The sequence below is a fragment of the Balearica regulorum genome, chromosome 5 (assembly GCF_011004875.1).
Source record: "Balearica regulorum gibbericeps isolate bBalReg1 chromosome 5, bBalReg1.pri, whole genome shotgun sequence".
NCBI classification, from domain to species: domain Eukaryota; kingdom Metazoa; phylum Chordata; class Aves; order Gruiformes; family Gruidae; genus Balearica; species Balearica regulorum.
In genome coordinates, this window is record NC_046188.1 from 56326382 (window position 1) to 56339663 (window position 13282).

The window sequence follows — 13282 nt, forward strand, 5'->3', positions numbered from 1 at the left end:
AATAACAGTGTGCCAGCACCACAGAAAATAACATTTGTGTTTCTGTAGTTTGAATTTGTATTTGCCTCAGATCTGAAATTAAGGAAAATATAGGTTATCTAACAAAATGCTTAAAAGGCAAAATATTATTGTAAGAGCATTATCTGTATTACTAGCAGATACATTTTCAAAAGCATTCAGCTGCTGAACCATAGCTGTAAATTTGCAGAATTGGCTTAAAATCTGCGATTTTTAATAGTATCAGAGATGGTGGGAAAGTCCAATTAGCTGTTTTGAAAGTTAGGAGAGTACACAAATTAAAAAAGTCAGTATATATAGATGCAAGTTTCCCCACTTATTAATTTAAAAATTACCATTTTTGTTCTGTTTCATGTAGTACATAGTATTTATTTATTTTGAGTGGAAAATCTTAAAAGGCTAAATTATTTTTAGACATTATTCTTCCAATTGTATTTAGGTCTTGATTCTGGAAACAAACACTTAACATGAATAGCACAATGTTGTTTTTCTAGGGGTGCATGGTAAATGTATTGACTTGTATTGGGATGACTTGTAGGTTATGGGCATAAGGATTTGCAGGATCAGGACCCTAATTTCAAAGAAGTTTTCACATGTGGATTTGAAGTACATGTGCTACTGCTGAATTTGCTCGACAGACCAGAAAGTCTCTTTCCCTTTGGAGCCCTTATGGTTTATCTGGTCAGTGGCTTGCAAGCTAAGAAGGATTTACACATTGGATCAATGATCCATGAAATAAGGGGGATTTCCACAATGTCTGTTGGTGACAAGTTACAGTGTGGCCACACAGTATGCATTTTCAGAATTAATATGTATGCAGAAATATGTAACTGTATAAATGATTGTTATGTGATACTGCCTAATGGTCAGGGAAGTATAGAAATAATGTATTATGTGTATTAGAAGGAACTTTGTCATTCCTCCATTTCTTTTGTTTGGCTTGAAAAAATGTGTGTACATTCTGTATTCTGTGCCAGTAGTCTATGTTGTCGTACATGCACCAGCAAATATTAGGTCCGGTTAACACAAGAGGTCTCTCAGCACTACCCTTTTCCTCAAGTCAAGTCAATGAATTTTTTCTCTTCTGACCAGGTAGATGTCCCAGGCACTGAAGATCAGCAGTCAGCTGGAGTTACAAAATGGGTCAGTTGTCCTTAAATGAAAGTATCCTCTCACCAGCACCTTTGTGGTTGAGCCATGAGACTGTCAGTTTGAGTGCCTCCTGATGGCAGCTGCTACGTTATGACATGGGGAGAGAGGTATCCTACTAAGTAGGTAGGGCTTCATCAAAAGCCCCTTTGAAGTCAATAGAAAGATTCCTATTGACTTAAACAGGCTTTGGAACAAGCTTTTAATTATGAGGTACTCGATCAGGCACGTAATAAGCTTCTTATTGGCTAATTATGTACAATGGTAACTTTAGACCTATGACCCTTATGTAGGTTGGACCCTTTATCTTCCAGACGCTCCACGCTACAAACTGACCCACCAGCAAGAGCAATGTCCCAGGTCCTTATCCTCAGTTCCTTCTTTTGCCTTAAGGGTTTAACCCTAAGCTGCATTTCAGGTCTTCCGCTTTGAGTCTGCCAGCTGGCTCATACCTTGTGTTCCCCATTATCCTAACAAAGAGGACAGGGACCACACTGTACAATAAACCTCAAATTTTGTCCATAGACCTGGCAGAGTTCTTGGGACCAGCAGCAGACTGAGCATTGCCGTGCAAAACCCTGTATGACTGTACCTGATCTTTGCCAGTGTGCCCATTTCAACTATACTAGCAAGAACACTTTGTTTTCAGTGAGACTTCTTCATTACAGAGGAGGCTAAATAGTGCAAATGGTGCAGCCTGGAGCTGCATTGTCTTTTGTAAAGAGTCTCCATGGGAACATCATCCAGGGACATGAAGTGAGCCTGTCTTGGTCTTCTCCCTCTTCTTTAGCCCGTTTGCTGAATGCTTGGTATGTTCAGGAAAGCCTCCAGGGGGTACATCGCTAGGGAGAGCAAGTGTCCTTAAGACAGACAAATGATTCTTACAGAAGACACTTGACAGAGTTTTCCTAAAGTTTACCTTGAGCAGTATGTAAAGGATGACTGGGTATTCCTTGGGAATAAGAGAGTGTTAGCACCGGGATGAGCAAGTTATAGGTTGAAAAGACCTATAGGGTGCCTCACACAGCTGGTTTTAAGTCACCTGGATTTCAGTATTCCTGGTTTTTCTTTTGAGATTTCTCTTAAAAAATATTTGCTGTTGAGATAATTTAAGTCATGAACTGTCATACTACAAAAACCCAAAATCTGTAGTGGATATCTTGCACCTGGTTTTCAGTAATAATGTAGTTCTGTGACTTTATATTAGAATTTTCCATGACTGCTGGCAGTAGTGTTCACACTGTAAACCAAGTATGAATTTAGAGACAGCTTGGAAGAGGGGAACATATGAAACAATCCTTTCCACAAGTTTTTCATGGGCATCTATATGGTTATGTTCTTTCTCTCTGTGAGGTTTGAGGTTAGGGTCAGAAAAAACAGAGGATGCCAGAGATTTGTATTTGCTTTTAACCTCTTTGCTTTTTGTCACTGCTTGTCTTATAAACATCTAATTGGGATTCTGAGTTGCTTAGATTCTAAGCAATCTGTGGCAGGACTTACATCTTAAATTTTTAACAGACAAGCCATTTTCACTTTGCCCTGTGTTTGGTTATTCAAGGTCAAGACACCCAAAAGTCCTCAGTTTTAAATAGTGAATGGGCAGGGTTTTCTGACAGTCTGATATCTGGAAGGTGTCTTTGTACTACTAGTGTGTGGGTTTGGTTTTTGTTTTTTTTTTTCTGAATGCTGAAAAGACCTATATCTTTTATTTGTCTTTGAAGTACTCAGTCCATATTGAAGATAATTAAAGAGGAGAGTGCAGATTGGCATTTTCACTTAGGACAGATAAGCAGCACTAGTTTTTATGCTTTGAAAAAATAATACTGATATTTGCTTAAAAAAACCCCAAACAGTGGTTTTCATAGCGGTTTCAATGCTAGAAATATTTGTCAGCCATTAATCTAACGTGTTATTCTCTTCCCAGATCTTTTCCCTGTTGTGTCCTTATTGCAGCAATCATCAAAACCATTTGAAGAGTTTAATTTAGACTGAAATTATTCTCCATAGAATAAACAGAATATCTCACCTGTGAAGGATGATTACATTTTCTAAATTTGTTTAAAAAGGAAAGACCTTCATAATTCACAAGTGTTCTACTTGCAGTTTTTATGGTGGAGAAATCTTACATATTTTAGGTCTGAAAATAAAGCACCACTGTATTTGAGTACTATCAGCAATTTAATCTTTCATATTATTGGCACTGAAAGAGTAAGGATCCGTGGTTTGATTTGAGCCATCACCTGGCCATACATTACTATTCTTTTAATGTGAAAATACTTTTTTCTGGTTATTTGAGTACTTATGATGTGCTGTGTTAAATAAGGGCTTTTCAGATGTCTTTAACAAATTATATGTTAAAAGACAGTTGTGGTACAGATATAGCTAAGACTTCACAAACCCATGTGAAAGTATTAGCTCAGAGTTCTGATGCATCTTCCGCATCTGTGGGTACTTCTCATCCGCTTTTGCATACAGCTGAGGCTATTGACTGGCTGTTTAAGCTACTCGGTGTTGGTGAGTAGTTCATTCAGGACCGTCACTTGCACAAGTCTAATCGAATGCATTTAAGGATGGAGAGTCAAATTCTTCACCTGCACACATTCTCACTCTCCCCAGCAGCAATGCTGGTACAGATTTGCTTTGCAAATAAGAGTAGGCTTGCCAGGAACTGTGCAAATGAATTTCCATGGCATTCATGGCAAGAACAGAATCAGAGGATGTACTGTGTACATCTCAGCTGTCTCTTGCAGCCCATACAGAAGTTGTATGACTTTGCTAGCTATCAAAGCTGTAGATGCTCAGTGATGGCCTCTAATCAGGTCTGTGCCCCTACCAACCCTGTTACTCCTCCAGACCATCTCAAACCGTGTAGTGTACACAAACAGCTAATCCATTTATGCAGCATCATCTGGCTAGTCCAGATTTGCAGTAAGAAGAGTGTATTTAAATAAGATTTCAGTTTGTCTGATTTGTTAAATACTCTATGCTTTCTCCTCTGTAATTAAACAGATATTTAGATACTGTATTCCATATATCTGCATCTGTGGAAAAAATATATTTAATATATTTTATGTTGCCTGAATTTATGAATTTTCATTCTTGTTTTAGAGGGTGAAAACCTTTGCAAAGGGCCAGAAACAGGCCAAATATGCTACTGTTGCTCTTTCTTAGGCCTCTTACATAATCTAGCTGTTTTCTTTAGTGTCAGTTATATTTTTTTGCTCTCTTTATAATAGGTTATATTTTTCTCTCTTTAAAGCTCTGTTAAAATTGCATACTTGAATTAATTTGCTATTGGTTGATTGTTCCTTATGCCTATTTCCCAGCTTGCAAGTTCAGGGAATTTGTTCAGTATATTTCCAGCAGATCATAAGGTATGAAATTTTAACATTTTCAATGCAAAATTAGTTGTGTGTGCTTTTGTTTTTAAGGTTAAACTTGAGACTCTGTAGAACCAGTTTTCAGCAACATCTTTAGGAAAATCAGGGTCATCTCAAGATGGAGTCTTACAAAATGAGGGGCTACTTTAAAAGCAGATTTACTTTACATACTTTTAAATACCTGCTGTGGTTTGGTACAGTTGTGTATACTTTTATTTTGGTTTTCTTCCTGAAAGACTTGGCTATCTTTTTCTTTTGCATATTCAGGATTCCCTGTGGCCTGCTTCTTTGCATTGTATTCCGCCTTTTCACAGGAACAGAGTTCTCTTCATCTTGTCACATTCATTCTGTATTAAAAACAGTATCCAAAAGTCAAAAAGGGCAGTTTTGGATGCAGTAGTCTAGCCAAAAATATATTGGTGTGATAGGATTTCTGTTCATTAAAAAGGGAGAGGGGAGAAAAAAAAAAAAAAAAGACTGAGCTTATAGATTCCCTTAGGATTTTAAAAAGTGAAGAAAGGTAGAGTCATGTTCTCATTTTTCTTGAATATCTCTCAGTTCAGGGGTATTTTGTGTGTATCTGGCTAGTTGTGAATGTCAATATATATGTATGCATTTGTGAAAACATGTTTTATAATTGGAAGTTATATAGTCTGTTAACTAAAATAATACCCCCAAAAGCAGTTAGTCTGTCATAGATGACATAGCTAGCTTTTATATCCTCTGTTTATCAAAAGAACTGATGAAAATTTCATTCTAACTGACAGCCAAGTAGCTAGAAAAATAAAGACTGCTGATGCCAGAGCATAAGCAACACAGTAATTTGCTAAGGCTAATATGACTGGCTGTAACCTGATCATATATGGATCAATTGATGATATTTTAGATTAATTTATCATGTGACTGACTTGCAGTTCTAAATTCCAGGAAAATATCTACATTGAGTTTAGTGAAAAATAGCATATTTAGTTTAATACAGATATTTTGCAGCCAGACAGTGATGGAAGTGCTTCCTAAGTATACAGAAAGTTGCAAAACACATATTGGAATAGGATTAATATATTTTATTACTGGCAGGCTTTTTTTATTTGAGGTTTAGAAAAGGTATTATCTTCTCTCATATGATTATTTTGTATTATAATTAGTGATTAGACAAGGAGGAACTTCAGATGCATTCAGAATTAAACAGAATGGAATAATTTTTTACCAGATCCTGAAAAAAAAAAAAAAAAAAATCCTTCTGGGCTATAATGTTAAGGATTTATTTCCTTATCTTTTCCTTCCTTTTTCCTCTTTGCTCCTTCCCTGTTCCTTGCCATTAAATGGCAGGATTGTTTTAATTGTTTAAAGGATAGGGGATTGTGGACACTTCTGGAGTGTCAGCTTCTGTGCCTAAGCCTTGCTGGCTTACCGAGCTTTTCCAGTTCACTGATGCAAGCGCAAGCATCGAATGGTTCATATACAGCTCTAATTCCAACTTATTGGGCAGTTATTTCTTGAATGGCCTAATTTTACATATGATTAGCTTTTAATTCTTAAATCACAACGTAAACTGTGTGTATTATATTACTATAAAAGTATGTTAATACATAGGATATGATTAACTCAAAGTGTAAGTTCTGTTTTTCCTTGTATGCCAGAGTGCAACCACTGTGACTTCTGCGGGAACTCTTAGTTTGCAGCTGAAGGCAGAATTCCTCCTGAAGGGGGGGGGTGTGTGGAAAAAAGTGATGCTGATTTTTACGCTGCGACAAAACTAACATTACAAGATCTATAACTATAGCAAGGCATAACAAGAAAATTATGTTTCTGTGAAAAGCAGACTGCAGTTATTTCTGGGCTGATCCTGGTCTCTGATTCACAGTCATGAAGGCCAAAACATACAGAAATGCATATCTTTGTGCATGGGGAGGACTTGGGAAATCTCTGCTGGGTCCTGTTCCCATTTGGGTAGGTAAGAATAGGGTCAGACAATCTATCTTGCTTTGTTTATATCCACCAGCTTCTCCTCACTTTCATTAGAGCACGGTTATAGAAACAACCATATGCTGGGCTCATGACTAGCTTGTATGCTTTGCAAAAACTGTCCGTTTTTCAGAGCTGGCAACTCAGTCTTAACATGCTCAAGGAATTTGGGTCTACTACTATCTCATGTCATTGCTTGTACAGGATTTGCATCAAAAATATGCCAGAATATATCCCTTTTATAAATGGCAAACTGCTAGTTTTATTAGAAGAGGTAAAACAAAGACCTATCATGTATGGCTTTTTTTTTTCCTTAAAGTGAGAAAGAAATGTTAGGATGTCTCTTTTTTTTAATGTAGACATTAGACATCATTACTCATAGCAAATGAGACTCCCCTGTTTCTGTGAAGTTAACATGTAATAAAACTGAAATAACACATTAGTGAATTTGCTCCACTGTGTTTGGCTTTTCTAGATGCTGTGAAATTTAAACCAAAATACTAATTCAACTGGCCTGAAAGCACCAACATCTTTGCCCGTGAAAGTTTATCTGATGTTATAGCAGTTGCTCAAGATTCTAAGGTGTAAGTTGAATGATTTCTCTCTTAATTTTTATGCATTTTGATTTGATTTTTCCTTTTGGGGATGGTATATTATCATCATTATTATGGTTGTTACATGCCACAGTGATGACAGTGGTTGAAAGAACAGGGACGCCCCATAATGCTTTTATAAGGTGACAGTAATCTGATTATCCTTCCTGAAAGTAATTACTTTTGTTCTTTTGACTTGTTGGTAGATACTTAAGAAAGTCATGCTGATGCTCAAAAAATATGACAATATGACTTGATAACAATTTGCTACTTGCTACAATATTGTTAGATATGATAAAATTAAAGGGAAAAAACCTGCAGAAAATAAATAAACCATATTTGTTTTTTAAATCTGATGTTAGGAAATCTGCTCTGAGCTCCTATATAAAAATAAGGATGCAATGTGCAGTTTGTTTTTGGCAACAGATGAGGTATATACTCTTTGGAGTGTCACCCAATGAGAATGACACTCTATGTAGTCAAATGTTTATTTACTTGCTCATATATTACATTTTGTCTGTCTGACGGCTTGTCTAATAAGGATGAACACAGTTGTGATTCCTCAGATTGCCATATGCACTCATAGATCTCTTCACCAAATTGACTGTTTCTAATTTCTTACTTTCATTAGTTCCATTGCCTTTTACTATTGTGCATATATATTTTTATGTGATTACATATTTTATCCATCTCTTCTTTGCATTTATTATAATTTCATTAGATTTGTTTCTTCAGAATGTTGTTTTGTTGAAGGACTAAACTTGCAAAATTACTTGCAACAATAGCTTGTTTAATTTTCAACCAAATTTCTTATAGAATTTTCTTACTAATTTTTTTGTAAAATTTTGTTCAGTTCTCCATGTCTACAATTATCTAATCTGTTGTTCTTTCACTATATCAGTTCTAATACTGATCCAAAATTTTGATGGGTGCAAATCCATGTCCTGGTCAGATTATTTTGATTTGAAAACCTCTGTTTTCTGGTTCATATATTATTGTGGTACTTTAAAGGTTTCCATGCCATATGGAGTGCAGCAGCTTATTTGTTTGCTATGGAACTTGTAGTTGTCATTTGTGGTATATATTCTATGTTGCACTATTTTTTTAAATATTTGCCTGTTGCTTTTTTCATATATTTTTACTAATTTCAGAGCAGTTGACTCATTTTGACACCAACCAGACTAATACTATATATGTTCAATAAGTGGAAGTCTTTGAGAGAAGCATTTTTTTTCACCTAGGATACTATATAAAGTAAATTCCTTAGGGTGTATGTTTCAATAGGTTTGCATCATTTTGTGTCCTTGAATATGGAATGCTTGTAGATGAGGAACGTTAAATGTAGACCTAACCTCAGAATTCCCAAAGGTAACTGAAATGTCTAGAATTGAGAATAATTGGTCATCACTTCAATTGAGCTCTGATTTTTTTTTTTTCTCATGCTATCCATACTGTCCTGAGAAAGCTGAGAATAACATTATTACTGCATAGAAATTTTTACCTTTTGCCACAAATTTTACTGGCAAAAATGAATAAAATAAATGAATTAAAGGCCATCTGCAAGAGAGACTTATTAATGCTCTTGGAAGTATGTTCAATGTTCTCATCGTGTTTTCTTTTATGTAGATCTTCAAAAACAAGAGCCAAAAAGATGTCTAATATCATTCAAGAGTAGTCCATATTCCTGTCTTCTCCCTTTGCTTTTCAGACTTTCCTGGATTTAGAGCTGTGCTCATATTATTACTGTATGCACAGGCACTGAAAAAAAATGTAGTGGGAGAGTCTGATGCAAAATATTGTTGATATTATTCTTCAGAGTATTATTGTGACTTTGGTTCCTTTTACTTGTAATAGTTTAGTTTCTGGTGGATCGTTAGTTTGATTTCATAGCCAGACATCTTGAAAGAAAGTGAGTCTCAAACTAAGGCAACTCATTTTACCCCTAATCTGTTAGATAATGCTCCGAATCATCAATATATAGAGGAAACATAGAGTAACAAAACAGGTAAGAGGTATCTTCTGTGTGAAGGTGAGAACATTAGCTGAAGATGAAGACGTTCCTTCTTTCTATCCTTGTAGCACTTCCTAGGATAGAAGTCAAATTCTGGTCTGTTGAAATTTCCTTTTGAGGCCATGCTTTGGCAAGATGCTGTCTTGTTGCTTATAAAATGACTAAAGTGTCTACCAAATGCAAGTGCCAAGTCAAAATATGTTCTGTATTTTGGTAATTGTGCAGAAAGAACACCAGATGGTTCTGATGATGAAGCGCTTTGGGTGGGATCACCAAGTTTTAATGAATGGCAAACTCCAAAGGCTTAATTACCAACCTCTCTAGCAGCAATACTTTTTGTCAGAGTGGACAAGTTATTTTCAGACACAGAAAAGAAAGAACCATATATTTCTTTCCATGTAGCTGAATAAACCCCACTTATGTTCTCTGTAGGAATATCTGAAATTCAGAATACTTGGGCCTAATAGAAAGGGTGCCAAATTATGTTTCTAAAGTGGAAAAACTATATTATGAACAATTCTGGTTTTGTTCAAATAGCTTCATGTTTTCCCAGCATGCTCAGTTTTCACAGTGTGTTGTTAATATATAATTCTCCTACAAAATAAATGTATTCTACATTTTGGGTTCAGGTGTATAACAATGATATGTATTTTTCACGTCTAGTCTGAGATAGCTCAAGAGTGGTCTGTTCTTTTAAAAGATTTTGCCATCAGAGGAATTTGAACAGGCCACATTTAGATATTAGAGAAAGTAAAAAAATAAATAGGAGGTCACACAGCATATTTTATAACTCCCGCAATGTTGCTTGATTTAATAAAGTAAAAGTCCATACAAGTTTGAAGTGTTGATTGATTTGCTTCTGCAATGTTAAAATTTGACTTTAAATTTTAATACCTTCCAGCCAGCCCTAATAACAGCACAGCAGTAATCTGTGTGCTGTAATCACAGAGCACTTTGTACCTATTTGAATGAAGTGTTCTGCATGTGATTTTTTTTCTTGCATTTGTATGATATGTTTGCTAAATTCTAGTGATTTTAGAGAACCTGGTGATGTTAGTATTTTCTTCCAGTCTTTACACAAGGATAGTGTAAAGACTTGTCTGAAACTCTAGTTGTTATTGTCATTGAAATCATTGAAAGTTTCACCATTGACTATAGTGTGATTATAGGGTCAGCTCATTGAAATACATCTTGGGTGAGGCATAATTGAGATAATGAAGTCAAGTATAGCCATGACTTCTATCATGCAAGTTCTTTGGCTTCTGTAGGATTGGACTGATGTAACTGTGAAATGCTGTGAAACTTGAGTTTTATAAAATGTGAGAATCCTGCTTCTTATGTTGCCATATAACAGTGAACAAAACCAGAAAGGCCTAATTGGTTATGTTTTTAGACCCTTTTATTGTGTCTGCAGGAGCCAGGTTTTAAAGATTGTTGGGACTTGCTGTAGAGCACAGCTGCTTCCCCAGGTAGGGAGAGGTATCAAGAGGAGTATCATATATGATTGATGGGACACTCTCTTGTTGGCATTGAGCCACTTAGTAAATTTTTTTAAATATAATTATGCCTTAATTTTTGTACATGCACTTAAGCAACTTGTGATTAGTTAATCTTAAAATCGGAGTCAGCATGCTTACAGAGAAGCTTCATCTGACTTCTAAGAGTAATGTATTTTTTTATATTTATAATTTTTTAAATGTTTTAATAGTATTTTTACTGATGTTTGCAAAGCTCTATATGACTTAGGCTGGTATTCTGCTGTCTCTGATCTTATTGAGTAGAATCTTATTCCCTGATTTTCACGGAGGTGACTTTCTATTAAGGTGTTGCTTAATTGCACAAATGACCCCAATACGAGGTGTCAGTATTAGAAATGCATGTTGCTTGATCTCCCTCCTAGATCCTCAAATTATGACTTGAAAGGTCCACAAGCTTTATGTTGGCACTCTGTACAGAGGAAAATATCATCCAACTGTAGGATGTTTAAATATTTATTTTCTTGTAAGTTTCTTTAAAATTTCATCTGGAAACATTATATAGGTGCACAATATATTCTTGTGGTGATTAATAATAGCAGTGTTTGACTTTGTGGTGAATTATCAGGTATCAATAATTCAAAGTTCTGAAAATTTCTAAGAGATTTATTACCTCATTGAGGTGACAGAATAAAGAGCAAAATCCTAGATCCATTAAAATCATTCTGTGACGAATCAAGTACAGCCAGGTTTTAACCCTGTGTTCCAAAAGTAGCCATGTCTTCCTGTGAGACCAGGGGAGTCCCCAGGGTTTGATATATTTCTTTGAGGGACCACATTTATTTACACTAAGTAGTGTGTCTGTTGATACTTTCAAAATGCATGTCCTCTTAGAACTGTACACTTTTAAGACCCTTTGTGGCAATTTTCACAGCACTGAGAACACTGAGATCTTGAATGTAGCTGCAACCTGCAGTACCACCCTAGTGCCCTTAGTTGGAAAGAAAGTGAAGGATTAAGATATTTGGAAGCAAGGAGTAGTTAGCAATAAAATAACTGAAATTATAAACGTGACCATTGGAACTATAACCAGCATTTTAGTTTCTTAAATAAAGAAAGAGACAAATAAGGATTGAAAAATATCTCAAGTGGGACAGATGATCTATTAATGTGATTTTGGTTCTTGAGAGTGGCATTGGCTAAGATTTTAAACCTTTTCTTTTTCCTTGATTTCCCAGGAAGTTGTATTCTAAGTTTACTTATCCATAAGTAATTAACTTTGCACTGCATCCCAAAGGGTGCATATGCCAGAAAAAGAGGGCAGAGTCACCTGGAAAAAGAGAAATTTCTGACCCAAAGAAGCAAAGTATGTCCAGTTAAAGTAAAATAGAGGAATCAGAAAATTCTACCCCCCAAAAAAAAGCAACCTACATACATACTTCATAGTTGCTGGGGAGTAGTTATAACTTGTGTTCTAATGGTTTCTGATGGATGTTGCTGTAATGTTCGCTCTGGTGTTTTGTTAGAAAGAAAACAGAGAAAACACCCTAAAATTCCACAGGAATAGCTGCTTCATTTAGCACAAGACACAAACATATTTGAAGCAATTGCTAAAGAACTGTCTTTTTTAAGAAATATAAGTTATTCCTTGTCTATTTTTCTTTCCTCATTCATTTTCTTTTGTTTAGTTAAACCAGTGATAAGATCTTGTAATGAGGCATGTCAAGTTGATGAGTTAATTTTGTAAAACTTTTAGGTTTGCTATCCAGATTAATGCCAATTTTCTGAGTGTGTGATTTTTTAATTTTTTTTTTAAAATTTTTTAAGATCAGTATTCCATTTACATTTTTGAAATATCGTATGCAAACCACCTAGTAGCCACCCCTCTAGCCATCAGCTTTTCATCGCTGCCTGTCAGTATCATGCTGAGGGCAGGTGCAGATAGCCTGAGGCTCATAGTTGTTGAGCAATGCTAGTAAATGCCTGGAGATATGGTTTTATATGACTACCTAAAGAGGCTAGGAATAATTTTCAGCATGTGCAAAACAGATCCCTTTCCCCAAACTAGCCTTTAAATTCGTAGCTTAGGACAGTCCATCCTAAAGTGCAAGGCACCTCTAACTCCAAGATCAACAGTTTACTGAGATGTGATCTCTGTACACAGTACAAAAAACACACTGTGAACATCAGACTGATATTGATGGACTAATAGAAAATAGTGCTTTAGTACTTTAACCTGCTTGACTGTTAGTACCCATGACCGGGCTTAACATAAATTGGAGTTAGGGGGGTTAAGGGTCATTGTATCATTTATTTGATGGGCAGTACTGCCTGCAAGGATTTCTATCTATGGTGAACATATTTCAATTCTGGTTTCAAAATACCTTGCAGAGGTGAATGTTGCAGAAAATATAGGAGATCAAAATCTTTAGATGATAGGCAACAAGAACAGATATTGTTCAAAATCACAAACAAGATTTTGACAGAGATGTCATAGGTGAAAATCAGAAGAAACTAGGGCTTCCCCTGGTTAAGTCTCCAACGCTTGAATTCTTATCAAACTGATAGGTTTACCATTGAAGGCAAATTTCTGTTTCAAGGTAGTACTCTGTCCTTAATTAAACATAATTTCTTGCTTGCTTTTATTAACTAATGAAGTAGTCATGCTGTAGGAGAGACTGAAAGGAGGCT

The 13282-nt window shown here is 35.7% G+C and overlaps 2 protein-coding genes across 7 annotated transcripts in view; one reads left to right on the forward strand and one right to left on the reverse strand.

Annotated features, from left to right (window-relative positions):
* The window catches only part of C5H11orf58 (chromosome 5 C11orf58 homolog), a 321725-nt gene that overhangs the window by 74954 nt on the left and 233489 nt on the right, over window positions 1–13282 (reverse strand). The gene's annotated exons all lie outside the window — the stretch shown is intronic.
* SOX6 (SRY-box transcription factor 6) overlaps window positions 1–13282 on the forward strand; it is a 373686-nt gene that overhangs the window by 30656 nt on the left and 329748 nt on the right. For 5 of the 6 annotated variants that reach the window (XM_075755057.1, XM_075755064.1, XM_075755052.1 and 2 more), the window contains exon 2: window positions 6988–7096. The exons of the other annotated variant lie outside the window; for it this stretch is intronic. The gene's annotated coding sequence lies outside the window, so the exon portion shown is untranslated. The remainder of the gene's footprint in view (window positions 1–6987; window positions 7097–13282) is intronic. 6 annotated transcript variants of the gene reach the window in all.